The sequence below is a fragment of the Emys orbicularis genome, chromosome 2 (genome assembly GCF_028017835.1).
Source record: "Emys orbicularis isolate rEmyOrb1 chromosome 2, rEmyOrb1.hap1, whole genome shotgun sequence".
NCBI lineage: Eukaryota > Metazoa > Chordata > Testudines > Emydidae > Emys > Emys orbicularis.
In genome coordinates this window covers 122,124,339-122,143,556 of record NC_088684.1, presented here as the reverse complement: position 1 = coordinate 122,143,556, position 19,218 = coordinate 122,124,339, and the positions used below count along the sequence as shown (strand labels likewise).

The 19,218-nt window shown below is 39.1% G+C and overlaps 1 protein-coding gene across 1 annotated transcript in view; it reads left to right on the top strand.

Annotated features, from left to right (window-relative positions):
* GMDS (GDP-mannose 4,6-dehydratase) overlaps positions 1-19,218 on the top strand; it is a 582,436-nt gene that overhangs the window by 495,590 nt on the left and 67,628 nt on the right. The window lies entirely within an intron of this gene.

The following is a 19,218-nucleotide window of genomic DNA, read 5'->3' as shown; positions in this document are numbered from 1 at the left end:
GTTTGTCTAAGATGGGAAAATTTACACCCTGGCTTAAGTTGCATTGATACATTGTATCTACATTAGGGGTTTGCACTGCTGTAACTACTGCTTATATCAATGCAAATTTCCCTAATGTAGAGACGCCCTAACACTTCTCTCTTACCCGAAGACATATCATTGGTCTTGAAGCAGTTGTCCATCCTCTTCCGTAAAGAACAAAGGCACACTAACCTGTTCCTTTTGTTATATCCCCTACTTCCAATTCTGAGCAATTTAGGGGAAGACCATTTCTTTCTTGTTTGACTTTCTAGTGTAGCTATACTTGACAAAAATTGTTAGCTGGAATGGTCTTGACAGTAGAATGTCCAGTAATTCTTTGTCTTCCTGTAATTATCTGTTTAATCTGCTCCTGCTTGTTTTTAATAGATGTCTCAATCCTCCTTGCCAGCTTGTTTATATTGTGAAAGGATTGTTTTTATTTATTTATTTATTTAAAGTCTTCTACTTATTGCTTACCCTAATCTTTACATCCCTGCTTAACCAGGATAGCTTTAAATTTCACTCTCTTTAAATGTTTTTCAAATATTCAGCTCTATGTTTCCCATACTTCGGAGCATTCCAGTAAAAATTCTTGGGGCATATCACATTCCCCCAAATTCAGATCTCCTGGAGTCAAAGATGGTGGTGATGCTTCCTTTAAGTTTTCTTGCCCTAAAGAGTATTTAAAATCTAATGAAACTGAACACGGAATGAGAGGTGCTACTGGACCAATTTCTACTGTTAGGTCCAGAATTGTGTCTGACCCTGTACACTGTTCAAATGTCGGTATAAGGAAACCCATTATTCCCTTCCTTAAGGGCCTATTTTGTCACCAGTAATTTGTAATTATGCATATGTAATTTGCATTAATAATCATGAGAGTTAGATGCTAGCTTTGAAGGAAGAATAACTGACCTCTCTTATCTATTTTAAAAGAAAATCTTGATCTGCTTTCTTTTCTTGTCCTGGAAGTCTGTGTCTCATCCGATAATCACTACCTTGGTATATGATTACCCTTGCTTGTCCTTAACTCTTCTCCAAACTGACTCTGCTGCTGTGTCAGCCAATATATTTTTATCATCACTTAGTTCAGACTCAGTATTATCCCTCAGTTCCATTGCCACCCACCCCTCTTCTTCATTTTGCCTTTGTCTGGTAAACTCTGTCTTCTGGTATTAAAACCCTGCAGACATTTTTCTATTTCAGTCCATGTGTCCCTTATGTCAGATGCTTCAGAGTTACCACTGAAAACATACATTTCTGATTTAGTTATATAAGAATAATAATGTGTTCCTGTGTTGTGCTTTTCATAAGGAACTCAGCACTTGACAAACATTGCATATTTAAGCATCTCAAGCGTGTGAAATAGATAAGAGGCACTGCTGCCTCCCTGTTTCATTAGTGAGTAAATTGAAGGACAAAAAAAGCTAAGCAACTTGCCTACAGTCATGAGTCAGTGGTAATGCCAGGAATAGACCTGAATAGCAATGTGCTCTAACCATGGGCTTAAGTGCTTTGCCAAACCTTCATATGAAGTGAAGCAGTTCAGCTCAAATAAAAATTGGCTCAATTAAGAACAGAAGAACGGCCATGCTGGGTCAGACCAAAGGTCCATCTAGTCCAGTATTCTGTCTTCCAATGTCAGGTGCCCCAGAGGGAATGAACAGAATGGGTAACCGTCAAGTGATCCATCCCTGTCGCCCATTCCCAGCTTCTGGCAACTGATCTAATTGATCCAAATATTTGTGGAGATTCAAAAAATGTCAATTGTTTCTTTTTTCTTTTTCATTTCCATGCACCTCTCTAGTGAGGAGTGGACATGCTGAAATCTCCAAGAGAGCCTGCTCTCACCATTCCATATGTATATGTCTGTGTATATATGAAGTTGTTTTGCTTTCTTTTCTTGTCCCTCCTTTGCTTTTCCTTCTCCTATATTCCTTTAAATTCTTTTTTTCCTTGAATATCACTGCGTTCCTAGGTGAAGTATGTGAAGATCATTTTTGTTATCAGATTGTCTTTTTTGCAAGGTGTCTTCCACCCTGCCTATCTTCATTGGGTTCATGCGCAATTCTGCTCACTGTTTTATTAATCCTCTTAATAAATACCCTTGTCCTTTCCTTCTGCTGTAAGACTAACTACTACCCTGGCATTCATCCCTTTGTATAGGAGCGCTATCCACAATGCATGCTTCAGATACTCTTCTGCTTGTTGTTGTTTCACAATTTGCTCATTACATCATACTTGACAGTCCCATCTTTTAAATCCACCTCAGTGACATTCAATACTGGAATCCTGCTGAACACTACCATTATAATCATCCCATGCTATGCTTCTCAGTTAACCAGTTGCTGCCCTTTATGTCGTCCCATTTCTCCTCTGCTGTGCCTCCAACGTACTCCTCTGGCAACTTTCACAGCTGGTCCTGCTCCTCCTCATGCCCTGCTGTCATTCCTGAGGTTTAAAATGAGCTGTGTGTCATCTGTGAACTTCCCGTATTCATTGATCTTCCTGAGAACATCTCTCTAATTCTGCCATTTGATCCCTTAGTACTGCAACTAACTGACAACCCTTAACAAAAGGAAAGTGTTCCCTTAACTCCTCTGATCTAAGTCAAAACTGTTTTGCGCTCTGAACGTTGCACCGTACTTGTTATAAGATTCATGGCCTTTTTTTTTTTTTAAATGGTGAAAGTGGCTGAAGAAAATTGACTGACTTGAGGTAAAAATTTTCTGCTGTGGCTTGGTGAAAAGATGTCAGATCCTTTGAAAGATTAGTTTGGAGACGGAGCTGTTACCCAGGCAAATGGCCGCTGCTCCCTACCCTGCCCCACTTGATCATTCCTCTAAATGAGGCTGACAAGTGGTAATTACAGAAATGCCAAAGACCTAGGCCCAACTCTTAGAAACCGTTTTAAATCAAGCCTGAGAGAATGGAGGATTGGAATTGAGGGAGAGGAGAATGAGAATCGAAGGTTATTTAGCTTCCTAATTAGGCCCCAACTCTGCAAAGCATTTAAGCATGTGCCTAACTTTACTCATGTGAGTCATTGATGGGATGTCTCACATACTTAAAGTTAAGCATGTGCTTAAGTGCTAAACCTTCAGATGAAGTGAAGCCCTTCATCTCAAATAAGAACTGACCCAATCCAAATATTTGTGGAGATTCAAATAATGTCAATTGATTTTTCCCCCATGTCCGTGTACCTCTCTATTCAAGAGTGGACAGGCTGAAGTATCCCAAGACAGCCTGCTCTCCCCAGATTCCCAGCACAGGTTTGCAGACCTGAAGGGATCAGATTAAATTCACATAGCTTTTTATTTTTAATCAACTGTTTCTCAGGCTGTGCTTCCTGTTCTCTGATTGACAAGAAGTGCTGTCCCTATCAGGCTAGATTATCTCAATCACTCCTCTCCTCCTTTATCATAGAATCATAGAATATCAGGATTGGAAGGGACCTCAGGAGGTCATCTAGTCCAACCCCCTGCTCAAAGCAGGACTAATCCCCAGACAGATTTTTGCCCCAGATCCCTAAATGGCCCCGTCAAGGATTGAACTCACAACCCTGGGTTTAGCAGGCCAATGCTCAAACCACTGAGCTATCCCTCCCCTTCTCTTCTTCGATTTGTTGCCCCCTCTTTGGGTTTTCCCCCATATACGTATTTATTTGTACTTATTTATATTTTACATCTCTTCTTAGTTCACCAGTTATCCCCTTGTCTCCTCTTTCCCTCAGCTTCCCCCTCCCCAATTTGGCCCTCTTCCCTCCTTCATTATCTGGATCTGTTTTCTCACCCTCTCCCCCCACGCTTTTGTTTTCTTATCTCTGCCTGTACGCAGGCTCCCTGTGCTAAAGCAGCTGTGTTGGAAGAAGCACAGTCTCACCAGAGAAGGAACTGAGAAGGGGGAGAGATAGGAGCATATAAAATACATAAGAGCTCTTGCTTCAGACAACTCCAGCCCTAATGCATCCTTGCCACCTATCTAGTTTGGTCACCCACTGATCTTTTCCTGCCTGAGTATTGCCTATTAGCCCGCTCCCTTTTCCATTCACCCACATGGGGTGAGATTTTCAAAAGAGACCAGGGCCAGATTTTCAAGTACTCAGCACCCAGCAGCACCCATTGTAACACGGTCATATTTTCAGAAGAGCTCAACATCTGATTTGTTGGGTTCTTTTAAAAGTCTGGCCACTTAGTTTGGTTCCTAAATGGGAACTGAGCTCTTTTTGAAAATCGGGGCCCTTTGTAGAAGCTTGTCAAAAAAGGTTCAAAAAATTTTTATGAAAAACGGGGGCAAATAATAAAGTCACAATTTTTCCGCAGCTGTAGCCCTACATTTTTCAGGTATACATTTACCCGCCATTGCTCACAGTCCAGATGGTGTTCTCCTAGGGTGTTTTGTGCATTTAGAATGCATTAAAGGCATGAACTGTGTGGAAAAGAAAAATGCCACTTCTGGGCTTTGGATGCAGGGGAGAGAAAGAGTATGGGGTCAGATTTCCTCCATCAATCTTGGAATAAAGTACTGGAGTGCTAGAACTTCGGCCACTTTCCCTGTCTACTTCTGTTGTATGTGTGTGGGTGTAGAGAGGTAAGTGACAATCACAAAATACTAGCATGTAATATGTGAAGCTTCATGCTGTAATTTTGATGTTAAAAATACCTTCTGCTAAATTTGCATTGAAAATTAGCCTACTTAGTATTTAAGTCTTCCAAACAGGGCTATTCAATCATAGGTGTAGCTGTATATGCCATGGTGCGCACTTTTTTCATGTTTTAGGAACAATATTCATTTTTATGTAGAACCCCATCTCTCTCATCGCTTCCCCTGATCTCTCTGGTCTTTACTCGTACAGTCAGTAAAAAAATCTGACAAATTACACATTTGAAAATAAATAAAAAAGCAAGTCTCTATAAAAACGAGACATTGATTTCCAGTAAAACAGTGAATGTTTCTGCAACAGGATGTGGATTTGGAGAGTTTTCAAGGGTGGAGATGCCATGCAGAGAAGCTGGTGTGCCAGCTCGGCCTCCTGACAGATGACTGTACTCTTGGTTTCCAAACAATCACCTTTTACAGTGATATCAGGGAAATTCCAGTTTGCGTTCACCCTGTCGGCAAGATAACTTTACCTTTTAATTACCAAGATTTTTTGTTCTGTTTCTTTCATGTCAGCTTTTTTTAAAGAGCCGTATAAAGGTAGCCATTATTTTTTATCCTGGTAATGGACTCAGAAGGTGTCCGCTTTCTGAAGTGCACAGAACAATCCTCTCAGGTGCGTGCAGCAGTCTGATACCCTACAACAGCAACATATTTCCTGAAAGGGTGAACATAGTCAGACAAGTTGGAGAAGTGCCAGATTGTGGCCTGTCTAGCACTCCTGCACGGGCAAGCAAGTGTCCACAAGGCATCTTTTAGCCCCCTGCACCGGCTGCCCACATTGCAGGTAACAGCACAGTGGGGATAGCAGCTTCAGCAGAGCTGCTACTCCCCCTCCCCCTTTGCGGGTAGCAAATGAGCCCCCCAATGCACCAGGCAGTGTAGTTATGCTGATGCTCTGAGGGATGTACCAGGTATAGAGCTGCATCTGTTTCAAAACAAGGGGAAACTAGCATTGCAATAATAAACATGGGGCTTGTGGTAAAGCCACAGTTTAGCCTAAGGTTCTTCTCTACGTAACTGACAACTAAATCGTACTGATTTTAACACTTTCAATTCCCGTTTCAATCTCTGAAAATCGGACCATTAATGTGAAGGGTATGAAGGCGAGACGAAAATGCCAGATTTGGTTACCAAAGGAATAGATCAAAGAAAGAAAACAGGTCAAAGACCAATTTAAGGGAAACATTTAACTTGTTTATATACAAGTTCAAGAAAGGATTCTCTTGTGGTTAAAATGCTAGTCTAAGACTCAGAAGAGCTGAGTTCAATTCCTAGGTCTGCCACTATCGCCTTTTGTGATTGTGGGCAGGTCTGTTTGGCCTGGACATAGCAAAACTCTTAAGCATATGCTTATCTTTAAGCAGGGTACTAAAGTGCTTTGCTTAATCAGGATCTTGATCTCTTGTCTTGTTTTGTAAAATCTGTACAATGAGGATACTGCTCTTCCTCAGAGTGAGAGTAAATTCATTAATGTTTGCGAGGTACACCGAGGTTACTGCTATGAAGACCATGGAGGTAGATTAAGTTGTAAAGAAACCAGGGTGGATAAAATTCAGTGATGTCTAATTAAAAAAATAGACTTTTACATAAATTGAATTTTTAATTAAAATTAAATACAGGTATATTTTTAAAAATAAACATATTTAAAATTAAATTTGAAATTGGCAGTTTATGTTGGAACCTAAACTTATTATAATCTAGCCAAATAATTTAAATTAAATACCAAAAAAATAAAGACAAATAAGCAGTACATATGTGCTGCCAAGTTGTAAAGAAAGTCAAACCACTGACTAAGTACATGGACCCAGAGTTGGCTGAAAAGTGCTAATGTTTGATAGCAGTAACCTCTTTGGCAGGTACAGAGAGAGAATGTTGGTCATTTCCGTTTATTCAACTAGTTTAGTTCAATAACTATTTCATTCAGAGTTGAGAAACCAATTGGAAGCTGAAAAATCAGGAAAGCTTGTGTTCCTCTTCCAATCTATGAATAAAAACTAGGTGTGAGAGGATTAGCTCTCTGAGTTCTAAAATCTTGAAGGACGTAGTGCCCAGAAACAACTAGTTCAGTTCACTAACTACAGATAAATAATTTAGATAGATAGGTAAACTGTTTTAATACTTCAATAATCTTTAAATGCAAAACTTGTTTTGATAAACTTTTTTCTTCTGTGTGCAGAACATTTAAGAGTTTTATTTAATAATAATAAAAAATCAAATCAAATCCTGTTTTTGTGAATTTTCAGTTGAATTTGAATTGCAAGTAACAATAATCATCTAGTAAATAAGAAATGCATCATTCACCATTTTCTAACATAAAAGAATAAAAATTAAGAATCTGAATAAGAGTAAAAGTTTAGCTGTATAACTGCTTAACTAAATGTGTATAGGTATAGTGTATACTCCTGGTTAGCAAAAAGAAGCACCAAATTTAGTGTAAAGGCTATATTTAGTTGCAGGGCCGGCTCCAGCATTTCTGCCGCCCCAAGCAAAAAAAAAAAAAAAAAGCCACGATCGCGATTGCGATCAGCGGCGGCAATTGCGGGGGGGGGGGGAAAAGCCGCGCTCGGCGGCGGCAGTTCAGTGGCAGGTCCTTCGCTCCCAGAGGGAGTGAGGGACCTGCCGCCCCCAAATTGCCGCAGGTGCCGCCCCTCTCCCTTGGCCGCCCCAAGCACCTGCTTGTTAAGCTGGTGCCTGGAGCCAGCCCTGTTTAGTTGCAAATCAATATGTTTTAATGGTTACCAACCAATAAGAATCAACTTTTCTGTAGCAAAATAACTAAAAAGTACAAATGCAAAACATGATTAAAATCAATTATTTAACTCAAAGTTTCCTGCTTGCTGATTTAAATCATTATTAAAATTGGTGATTTAAATAGCTTTGATTTAAATCAGTCCACCCTGAAAGACATCCATAAAGGGGCATCCAGTTCTGAGGAAGTTTATTCCTCCTAGAGCTGATCATAGCCTGAGTGTGTTTTTTCTGTTGACTTTTTGACTTTTCATTGGAAAAACCAAAAGCTGAAATACATTTGGCAACAAAAAAACACATTTTCAGATATTCCGTTTTCTAACAAAGACATTTTCACGACAGTTTTCATTTGGTCAAAACCCCAATTTTCTGTTATGATCAGTCTGTTTTACCCCCCCAGCATCTCCCATCCTTTTCACTTTAACTTTTCTCTCTTGCTTCATTTTGGGCAAATGGTTGATGGGGGTGGAGGATTTGAAATGTTTGTTTTAAAAACTTACAAATCCACCCCTTTTTGTCGCCATTACCAAATTGGCCAAATTGGGAGGGATACAGATACAGTAGAGATTGCTGCTTCAGCAATACGGTGGATGGATGTTATCTTTGGATCACATTATTTCCCATCTCTGCATGACACCAGAATAGCCTGTGACAGTGAGGCTGCCTGTGACAAAACGTGAGCAATGTTGAACAACATTGCTAATTGATTTTAGCCTCATGCCACATTCCTGGTGTTTCCTAGTGTTCAAGAAGTATTTGCATGTGTAGGGGAGTTGCAGGCATGCATGAGAGAGCTATCTGTCCAAACATTTTTTATTAATTAAAACCCCAGAAGTGATTTGCGTGCTGTAATAGCTACAGTACTCTCCCTGAACCAGGGAATGGATCTTAATGCCAGTCTTGGATGATCCCCAAGTTGTCTGGTCTCCCAACTGGGTAGGTGAAAGGGGACACGGTAGCTCTCAGCAAGGCAGGAAGGACTCTCAAACAAACAAAGAGCATTATGTTTGCGATTAGCTCATGGTCATGGCCAATGTTCAGGCATAGTATCTGACAAGCTGACCAAAGCAGACTGTATGAAAAATATTACCAAGCTTCAAAAAGATTTAGTAATAGATTAAAAGTGAATGCCTGCCTTGACAGATTTTTTTTTTTTCATCCAGAAAGGATTAAGACTGACAAGGTGAAGTTGTTTTAATAATTCACAGACAATAATACATCTATCTGTCACTTGACAGAGATAGTATTTAAGATGTTAACATTGTCTGGCATAACATAAAACAGGATCAGTCACTCACCTCTTGGAAACACCTAACCTGGCCTCATTTAAATGTCTTCTTTCCAGCTTTGCCAGTATATTTTTATAGCTTTGGTAGAGCTCTCAGATGACTAGTGACTTTAGAATTTTATCTATTGTATTGTGGTTAAGAATGGAGTAAACTAAAACTCCTCGTCAGCCCTTCTGCAAATTCAGTAACACTTAAAGTACAGTACTATAGGCAGTCATTGAAATTCAGAGCAAACCACCTGATTGCCTACCAAAAATATCTTGTAAATCAGGTTTCCTTTTTGCAACCTTTTTGTATTTTTTGCAGGCTTTCTTTTTGCCAGAGTGCTGAACTGTACTGCATTTCAGTCATGCTTAATATTGAGTAGCTACATGCAGAAAAGATGGATTAATAATAATGAACACAAAAAATGTATTTTGAAGTGGGACAGCTGCCTATTTTCTTATACAGTAATCTGTGACAAATATATGTTTGTAATTCACTACATCTGAGTCAGTGCTTTCCAGATCTTAGTTTAATTGATTTCTGGGTGGGGTGAGTGGGAAAGGAATTGTTTTTGTTTTGTTTTGTCTGATTAACCCACAAAACACACAGTTTCCACATTCTGATTCTTAAGAAAATATCTATATATATAAAAAAATCTTTTCTAAAATAACAAGGACTGTCCTCTGGCCAAAGTGATTGGCTCCTACTATAGTTTTTTGCTATATACCAATTGTAAATCCCCAAACCTCTAATCTCTGGCACTGTTTCCCTCTTGATCCTAGGCTCTATTTCAATGCATTGGGGGAATTAGAAAGTTGGTTATGATGATGGAATTGTAAACAGAGGAAATGTGAGGTATTAGGAAAAGCTCAGGTTAGTGATATGACCAGGTTTGCTCTGTGTGCTGTATTGGTAACTAAGCAACAAAGCCTACCAAGCCCTCTTTTTATATCACTTTGTGTCATCGCTGACTGTGTGTTGTGACATTTACTCCTCACTCCAAACAGTTCTTCTGTACTACTAATCCCATAAGGTTAGCACAGCCTTTTATCCTGGGCATAGTTAGATTAAAGAGGCTGCAGAAGAGTTTCCTAAATTGTATTCAGGCTCCCTCCCCACTCCACTCTCCCCCCCCCCCTAAAGAAATGGTTTATGGGTATTATCTTTGCATGTAACATATTTGTCGGGTGTCTATTGCAAGAGCAAAGCAACAAAAGTCAAAATCCAGAGTGTTACAATCAATCGAAAGAACCAACTAGTTCAAATACTGCATATAGTGAAACAGAACTCAGGAAGTAGGGAAAGGAGGAAACCAAATAGCCCTAGAGATAAGCAACCTACCTACAAAGAGGTCAGTATTCACATGGTGCAAAGGATGGGGGGAAAGATGAACACAACAGCAAAAAGAAACAAATGAGGGAATCTGCAAAATGGTCATGGAAGGGTTAATCCCAACATAGAAGATTTATGCATTTCGAAATGCAGCCAGCAGGGGTTTGTGACAGATGCCCTCTGAAGGGAGTTTCACTCCTCAGACGCTTGGCAGAGAAAGTCCTACACTTTTCTTCCAGTGTTAAGGACCAAAAGCAGATCTACCCTGCCCTGACTGTTATTGCTGGGCAGATTCAAAAAGCAAGATGTGATCACTCACTTAGGTAGCTAAATCCTATATTGTGAAGGAGTTCATATTTAATACTAACACCTTGAACTGTATTCTTTGACGTCCTGGTAGTCAGTGTAGCTTGTGACAGTTACAAGTAACCTGTCTCTATTTTAAGAAGCAAGCAGCTGCCTCCTGCAACTGCCTCAGTCAATGATCAGTTTCAGAGTATGCCCAGTTATGCAGCACATTATAATAGTCTAACCAAGAGATCACAAAGGCATGGCTGACTATGACTGAAGTTCATGTCTGAAAGAAAGTAGCAGATTTTCTATATAAAGTGGAGAGGATTGTCATCACACGTTCTGTAGTTATTGTAGAGCAATTACCAAGATATGCATATGCTAAATGTAACTGAATGGGTTTTTGTAGACCAATTTAAGAGTTTTTGAAAAGTGTCCCATTGACTGAGATCCTCTATTTATCTACAGTGCTGGTACTGATGTAAGTTTCTGCACACTATTTTACCAGCTGACCACAATCATGATCTGGAGGGATCACCTTGAGGTGAAAGAAAATCAGTTAGGTCTCTATGCCTCTCTGCAGAGACTGGCAACAAATGTACCAGTGATGGGGTTTTTTTATGTGGGCACCTGTCCGCTAGTCAAAGGAATGTGATCAACAACTCATTTCACGTAGGCTACCAAATACTAGTTACTATTAGAGATAGACAAGCTAATTTAATTAATAATCAATCCATCCCATCCCTGTCCACCAGAATTTTCTGCTTCTCTCCAAATGAACTTTTGCTGAATCTTGGGAAAGGTGGGTTCACCACAAATGCCTCCTATCTCACCATTAGATGACAGAAATTCAGCCTGCTGCTGTCTGGGCTTTCCTGCTGATGATGCCTCAGTGGGCACAGCACTTTTATAAAAGACCCAAATCTTGGGTGAATTGAAGTCTTCTGAAAAATGTTGTGTAGTCTATGGTATTTCTGTCAAGGAAGCCTCAGAAACACCTTATTCAGAGAGGACATGAGCAGACCCCAGTACCACAGCCTGATGTGATGATGTGGAGAGCTTGGGGGGAATGTTATACCCCTTACTTCCCTTTAACACTTCCCAGACCCAGAGACCCACAAGAAGATAATTGAGGCAGAGGAAAGAAAACTGTTATCAATTTTCACACAACAAAGGTAGAGAGCAGGGAGAAACTCAGAAAGTTTGTTAAACTAAGTAAAGATCCGAAATTAACAGAAATTCAGGATTTTTTTGAGGTTTGCGCATCACTAATCACTGACAACATGTCTGAGGTTTGAACTGGTGACCAAGGTGTAAAAAACTTCAATTACTAGTAACGTCAGCCATCCCAATATATTATATCCAGGTCAGGTATTTAAAGGTTTATACATTGAGAAGCTATAGGTGGTATCTTAGGCCTCTCTCAAGGCAGCCAGTAACCCATTTTACTGACACAGATGTTTATTTTAAATCTGGATTATATATGTGTGTGTTAGAGAGGGAAAATTGAGGTTTTGCCTTTCCCGTAAAGAGGGCTCCAGCGTATGAGTGGACAAAGATGAGTTGACATTACGTCAGTGGCGGTAAATAACCTCATTTCTGTGGAAAGGGTGCTGACAAGCAGTAATTCTTGGGAAGCCTCCAGCTAGAGTCCAGACACTGATTTTAGGGATTTAGGCAATATAAAAGGGATTATTAAAAAAGAAGAAGAAAAGACATGTACAGAACTGTGCCTGTAGTGTTTCTTAATAAACTTTTTTTCTATTAAATATTTCCAGAAACACTTGTACAGTTAAGTCGAGTGCTGTGAAAGGGGCTAGTATTCAGTTTTGGATACACTGTTCCAAATTTATGTTTTGAGTCAAACTGAGTATGTTTCAGTTGCGTGTCTAGCCTGCTTGAAAATATATATATACACACACACGGCCTGAGTCTGGTGGACCTCATATAAACTTGGACTGAAAATATTGCATTTCAAATAACTCTTCAGGGCAGGAGCCTTGCTTTCCTACTTTTTCTGAAAGGCTCCTTAGGGGTCATTGATGCTACATAAAAATTAAATAAGTAAAATTAGGTCCCGTTCCTCCAAATCAGAGTCCTAAATATTCAGATATCTCCCTCACCCAATAACCCAGGCCTAGCTGCTTGGGCAGCATTCCTCCTTCCACACCACCCCACACTTAGTTATTTTAATATATCAAACCTCATCCTAATCCCTTGTCCTAGATATCGAGACTTATCACCCCAATTACCAGACTTTGATCCTTGAATAACACCTCATACCCAAGTCCTAGAAATTTAAAAGGCACCTCCACCCCAAAACCAAATGTTGGACTTCCAGGAGGCATCTCTCACCAAAGGACCTGAGTTCTGGCTATCCAAACACATATGAGAAAGTCATAAATTGCAAAGAGTGATTTCTTTTCTATGGGTTTTTCTAACCTTAGAATTCTGTAGCAAGGACATAGAATTCTGTAGGGTGGATAGAAAAACCTATAGAAAGGAAATCACTGTTAAAAACTGTAGGTTTTTACAGTAACTTTTATGGAAACCTGTTGGTTTTATCTCTTAAAAACCCTGACCCATGAGTGCAAGCTCCCATCTGTATGCAAAATCAAAGGGAATATAAGACCCTGAGTTCAGTTGCCTGAGCTAGGCAACAAGATAGCTTTTCAGTGCCTTCAGTCTCAAGGATCTCATCCTCTTACTGGAAACTTTGTATGTCATCTTAAAAGGTTTGACTGTATTTCTATACATAGTTTCCAGCCTTACGTGGATCAATAGGAACCCTGTTCTGAAAGCCAAACCCTTCTTTCTTTTCATGAGTAGGGTGTGTAAGCTTCAAATTAATGATCCGAAACTGTAAACTTACATCCTCGGTGACTGATATATATTTAACATATAAACTACTCGTGTATCTGTGCAGCTAAAGTAGGGTGGAATATCCACATGCAGTGAGGAGATCTGCAATGTGTCCATGAGCACTGCTAACAATTCAGTAACCAAAGTTCATTATTCTAATGTACAGGGAGAAAAGAAGTGCCAATGTTACAACACAATGGGTTGTTGTTACTGTAATACACAGGTGTTAGATTGATACTGTGTTAGTGTAAATGTGAAATCAACACATTTTTAACAACTATGAGGAACCTTCACAAACATTCCTGCAGCATAATTTTAGAAGGATGTATATTATATACATAGAAATCAAATAATTTTAAAGATGTAAATGTGGTCTCCTCTTATTCCTTACTTAGAAAAGCTGGGGAAATACAGTACAAACTATTTCAAAAGGATCCTGTCATTATGTAATAGGCTCAAAATGTGGTCTACCATACAGTAGGGAAGGAAAGACCTTCTAGATATTGATTATCTTGCTTTATGAGAGGTAGTGGCTTCTGGGGAAATGAGCACAGGATTAACAATTGGGCAGTTATGAGTTCTAATCCTGTGGCTGTCACAGATTTACTATGTGACCTTAGGTATGTTACTTCATCTTTCTGACCATGTCCCCATCTGTAATCAAGTGAAATTGTGCTAGGATAATAATACTTATCAGACCTGCTTCACAGGGATGTAGTGAGAAATAATTAATATCTTCACTCCGGTTTGAATTTGTAAAGTGTCATAAGTGCTAAGTATTATTATTTATTTTATTTTAGGAAGGTTTGTTTTTTTTTAAATCTACCACACTGGGAAATTAAAAGTAACAAAATGCCACTTGTTTTGTAGACCCTACAACAACTCAGTGACTTGCTTAGCATCAGTTGACTAACAAACATTGTTTCCATCACTATGTTGATATTCAAGACTAGTCTGGTAGTGCACAACTGTGTTTGCTTAGAAAAGAAGAGTAAAGGCTGAAGTTGTTAAATGCAGCCATAATAATTCCAGCTCCATTAAAAACACAGGGAACAATTAAGTTTGCTACGTGAAAAAAGAAAACATTGGTAGAAGAAAAAAAATCATCTGCTTCTAAGGGAGCATTTCAAACAGTAGCAAGAACAAATTTAAAATAAGTCTTGTAAAAATTTTCCTGACAGTACCATTTTTTGATTAATTTTATCATTTTAACATCAGAAAGATTTGTGTGTATTTTAAAGGGGTTTTTAAATGGGAATAAATTATATTTACACTTACTTGAAGGTATCTTTCCACTGCTAGCGCAATGTAAAATGGCCTTAGTGTAAATGAAAATCAAGCTCTTTAGAGTTTAAGGAATTCACAAAGACTTAGGCACAAACTTAACTTGATTACTCCTGTGTGTAAAATTAAGCAGGTGTATAAGTTATTGAAGGAGTGGGGCCTAATTGACCGCTACTTGTCCCTAGTTTCTCCTACTCATTGAGTGTTTGTACACTGAGTCACTGTATCTAACTACTGAGATAAATTTTCTTTTGTTTGATTTTCCTCCCTAGCCTCACACCTTAGATTAATTGTGTGAGTCAGCTAATAATCTGTACTCCTTCACTCCCTCAGACATTGTGAATTTTATTTCCTTCCTTCTTCCCCACAGTTTTCTATTATCACTAAATACCTTCATTTTACTTCACACTCTTCCTTCTAAATCAAAGGGAACGGAAGATGACTCAGTATTAATCTTCCTCTTGCTACTTCTCTCTCTCTCGATCTCTCACTCACTTGCTACTCTTTTTTAAGCAATACTTGTGGCTGTTGAAACTTGTAATCCATACACAATTCTATCCTGGGCTAGCCACCAGGTAGCAAGACAGTCCTTCAGAATACTTTGCAACCAGTCAAGGAGTTAGAGACTCATAAAACAGATGAGATAGAAGCTATATGAGGGAAACAAAGTTCAGTAGAACGCAGGCAATTTTTTAACATATTTTTCTTACAGCCAATGAGGCCTACAAAGTCTTTGACTGGTACAGTTTCTACACTTAGCCAGGGATAGTATTATGGAGCAGAAAAAGGCAGAAACTTCACATCCGTTCCTTTTTCAATTTCAGTTTGACAAGGAATTTCACACAACTTCAAATTAAATTTAAGGTACCTGCAAAAACCTGCCTTTTGCTCTATAGGGGAGAAAACCACCAAAAATGTGGGTGAAAGTAACAAGTCTTTTACTTTTTTGTGAATCTAGAATAAACATGATTTTTTTTCTTTCTGCCAGGAACACCAACAGTGTGAATATTTTTATACAGCTCTCTACATCTGATTTGTGATTCTAGGAATTTTCCCACTGCTAAGGTCATGCTTATAGGTCTTTAGTTACCTGCCTGGGGCTTATTTGCAGAAATTTGTCTTCACATGCACAATTATTTTAAACAATTTTTTACTTTATTTTATTTAAATGGGTAATATGCTAAGGTATATTTATAGTTAGATTGTTTTAGAGCTATACGTTAATAACCCCTTCCAACAGTGGCCAATTCCAAGTGCTTCAGAGGGAATGAACAGAATAGGGCAATTATCAAGTGATCCATCCCCTGTTGTCCATTCCCAGCTTTTGGCAGTCAGAGGCTAGGGACACCCAGAGCATGGGGTTGCATCCCTGACCATCTTGGCTAATAGCCATTGATGGACCTATCCTCCAGGAACTTACCTAATTCTTTTTTGGACCCAGTTACAGTTTTGGCCTTCACAACAGTCCCTGGCAACAAGTTCCACAGGTTGACTGTGCGTTGCATGAAGAAGTACTTCCTTTTGTTTGTTTTAGACCTGCTGCCTGTTAATTTCATTGGCTGACTCCTGGTTCTTGCGTTATGTGAAGGAGTAAAGAACACTTCCTTATTCACTTTCTCAACACAGGTCATAATTTTATAGACCTGTTTCATATCCCCCCTTAATCCTCTCTTTTCCAAGCTGAGAAGTCCCAGTTTTTTTAATCTCTCCTCATATGGAAGCTGTCCCATTCCCCTAATAATTTTTGTTACCCTTTTCCAATTCTAATATTAATAGTGAGTACTCTTAAAAATTTAAGTACCATTCTTTATAAGAGTATATTTTAATTAAATGTCAAATATTCTACTTAATGAGCCAAACAGTGACCACCTTAGCAAAACAAATGGTAAATTATAACCCATTATTAAAATGATGACTGCACGTGTGTATTTCGTTATTATTATGGCTGATAGTGGTTCCTATTTGTTATGCTTTAGTTGATGTACTTATCTAATGTATCAAAGTAGCTGCTCTGATTTGTAGTAGTACAGATATAGGAAGAGTTTTATGACACTACAAGTTACTACCTGAGTGTGAGAATGTTTTGGACTTCAGCCTCCAGGAATTCAATACATCCCTGTACTTCACATTTCTGCTTGTAGCCATTTGCCAGGTCCACAGGTTAAAAGGCTGATCAAGGTGGGATCTCTCAAATAGTTATGAGAATGAGAAAGTATAGAGCTATTTGTAGCATAAATCATTTTTTTGGGAGAATATATTTAATTGATTGAGTTGTAGATTGGGACTTGTAAAACAGAACTGCTAATACTTGGAGTATATAGTACAAAATAAATGTATCTGTGCAGTCATGTTCTTGAGATTTTTGTATTTATTATTGTAACTATTATTGATATAGCACCCAAAATGTGTGATATACTTTACAGACATATATCCCTGACCAGAAAATCTTGCAATCTAAGAGCCAAGTCCTGCAAACAAGTAATACCAGTTATAGAGTGAAATCCTGGCCCGACTGAGTTCAAATGGGACTTTTGCCGTTGACTTCAATGAAGCCAAGATATTTCACTCTTTAGTGTTTACTTCCATTGAAGTGGACTAGATAGCACTGGCGGGGACTCCCCACCGTAATAAGCATTATTCATTATTAAGGTCTCTTAATAGACCACATACAATTGGGTGGATTTAGGGGTGAGGGAGAGGAATGGAAATGCAGCACGTCATCTCTGGGGGGAGAAATGGAACTGCAGTGCATCATGTTTGCATGTTACTTTCAGAACAAGTCCTACACATACTGTTGTGTCTTGGCAGTGCAATAAAACATTGTCACCATCGGCATTTTTCTAATGAAAGGTTTTAACTGAAATCCCTATGAGGAGTAACGTACAGCTGGTACTGGCTGCTCTGAAGTGGTAATTTAAAGAATGAGTTTACAAAACTTCCCCCCTTTTGGCTAGAATATTGTTCATAATGTTACAACAAATCTCTGATGCCATTACACTGATTTTACTAATCGCCTCAGGCACATTTGAAGCCAGCTTTCAGAGGTGCTGTTCTGTACCGTCTAAAACTATTTTAGCCCCAAAAGCTCAGTCGTGCTCTGATATCTGATAATCATGCTAATATTAGACCAGATTGTACCTGAACCTAATGCCACCACTCAGCAGAGTAAGACCTCACAGCTGCATTAGTGCTGCTCCTGGACCTTGGGTCCTGATCAAGAGGGGGAGTAGTAGCTGCACACACCCCTTGAGCAGGTGGGCAAGGGAAGCAATGCTGGAGCTTTGGGTCTGACCCCCCAGCAGATCTGAGGCAGTGGGGAAAAGGGAAAAGGCTGTAACAAATTACTCCCCTCACCCAGAGCAAGGGAAGAGCAGAGGCATTGAGCAAAGGCTCAGTCTAACTCCAAATTCTTATCCTTCTGATTCTCTTTTGGGAAACAACCTTCTTCCTGAACCAGTCCAGTTGTGCCACATCCCTGTTACAAGCTCATAATCTACACCTATCAAATCAGTCGAATGGTAACGAACTGGCATCGGAGACAGATTTTATGGGAAGGCTGCTTGTTTACCACAAGCAATGTTGCATAAGCATGAATGTCTTTAGCACAGACATATGTGGCATCCAAGTAGGGGGTTCTGTTGAGTTCCTCGTTCAGTTTCCTTCTTTTTGATAAAATAGTGGAATTTTACTGATAGTGGCTGTGAGCTGAGACTAACAATCCTTGCATACTTGAGATGGAAAGGTACAGCCACCAAACCATACAAATGTTCAGCAACAATCTGGACACTGAAATGGAGAAACATGACTACATACAGAACAACCAGAATGGACCCCGGATTTATTGCTGATTACAGCTATTGTAAATTTTAAAAGCTTTATTGATCGACTGAAGTTTTTCATTGCCCCCATCAATTGCATATTTTCTCAAAAGTAAAAATGCTGCCTGGAAAAGTGAAACAAATAATTATAACTCTGGAAAGATTTTATATTGAAGAAGCTTTGAGAGGACATTAAAATATTGTGAATAAGGTTCTAATATGTGTGTTCTGGGTCTGAGTTTGGTATTACAGGATGAACGAACACAAAATCAAAGAAAGTAAAACCGTGCACGTCTGCTAAGGTTAAAGCAGTGGCACCAGAACTTATATTATCCTATATATTATGCTTTGCTTTTTAAACAGGTTTATATTTTTACATTACTGTGCACTTTACAGCAGCATAAGCTTTCATGCTTACTTTAAATTTGTGATTTCACAGATCTCCCTGTGTGCATGTAAATACTGTCGATAAAGTAAACACATACAATGTGTGTCTGCAGTTAAGAAAGGAGTTGGTTTCCTCAGTGGAAATATGTGTACTGGACATAGAAAGAGCTACAATTCAGCACACGCATCTCATTTAACACTTCAAACTGTCTTTTGCATATATAGGCTAGAATCCAATAACATTAGGAAAGCCTCAGTGGATAGTAATCTGGGGCACCATAACCAAAAGTCATAATTCAACACAACGGATAGTCTCTACTTACAGCAGTCTTGGGGCTAAATTATGATGGAGACTAAATTAACTGTCTTTCACTGAGAGGGGTGGTTCCTTCCAGATCAAGGTTAAGGTCATTGGTGGGGCAGCATGGCTATGTGGTTATGTGCAACCTACTTTACTTGTTCAAAAAGGAGTTCAGCTTTAGTGCTGTCAGCCTTGACACATGCAGAATCATACATCCAGAAACATTAAAGTCTATCCA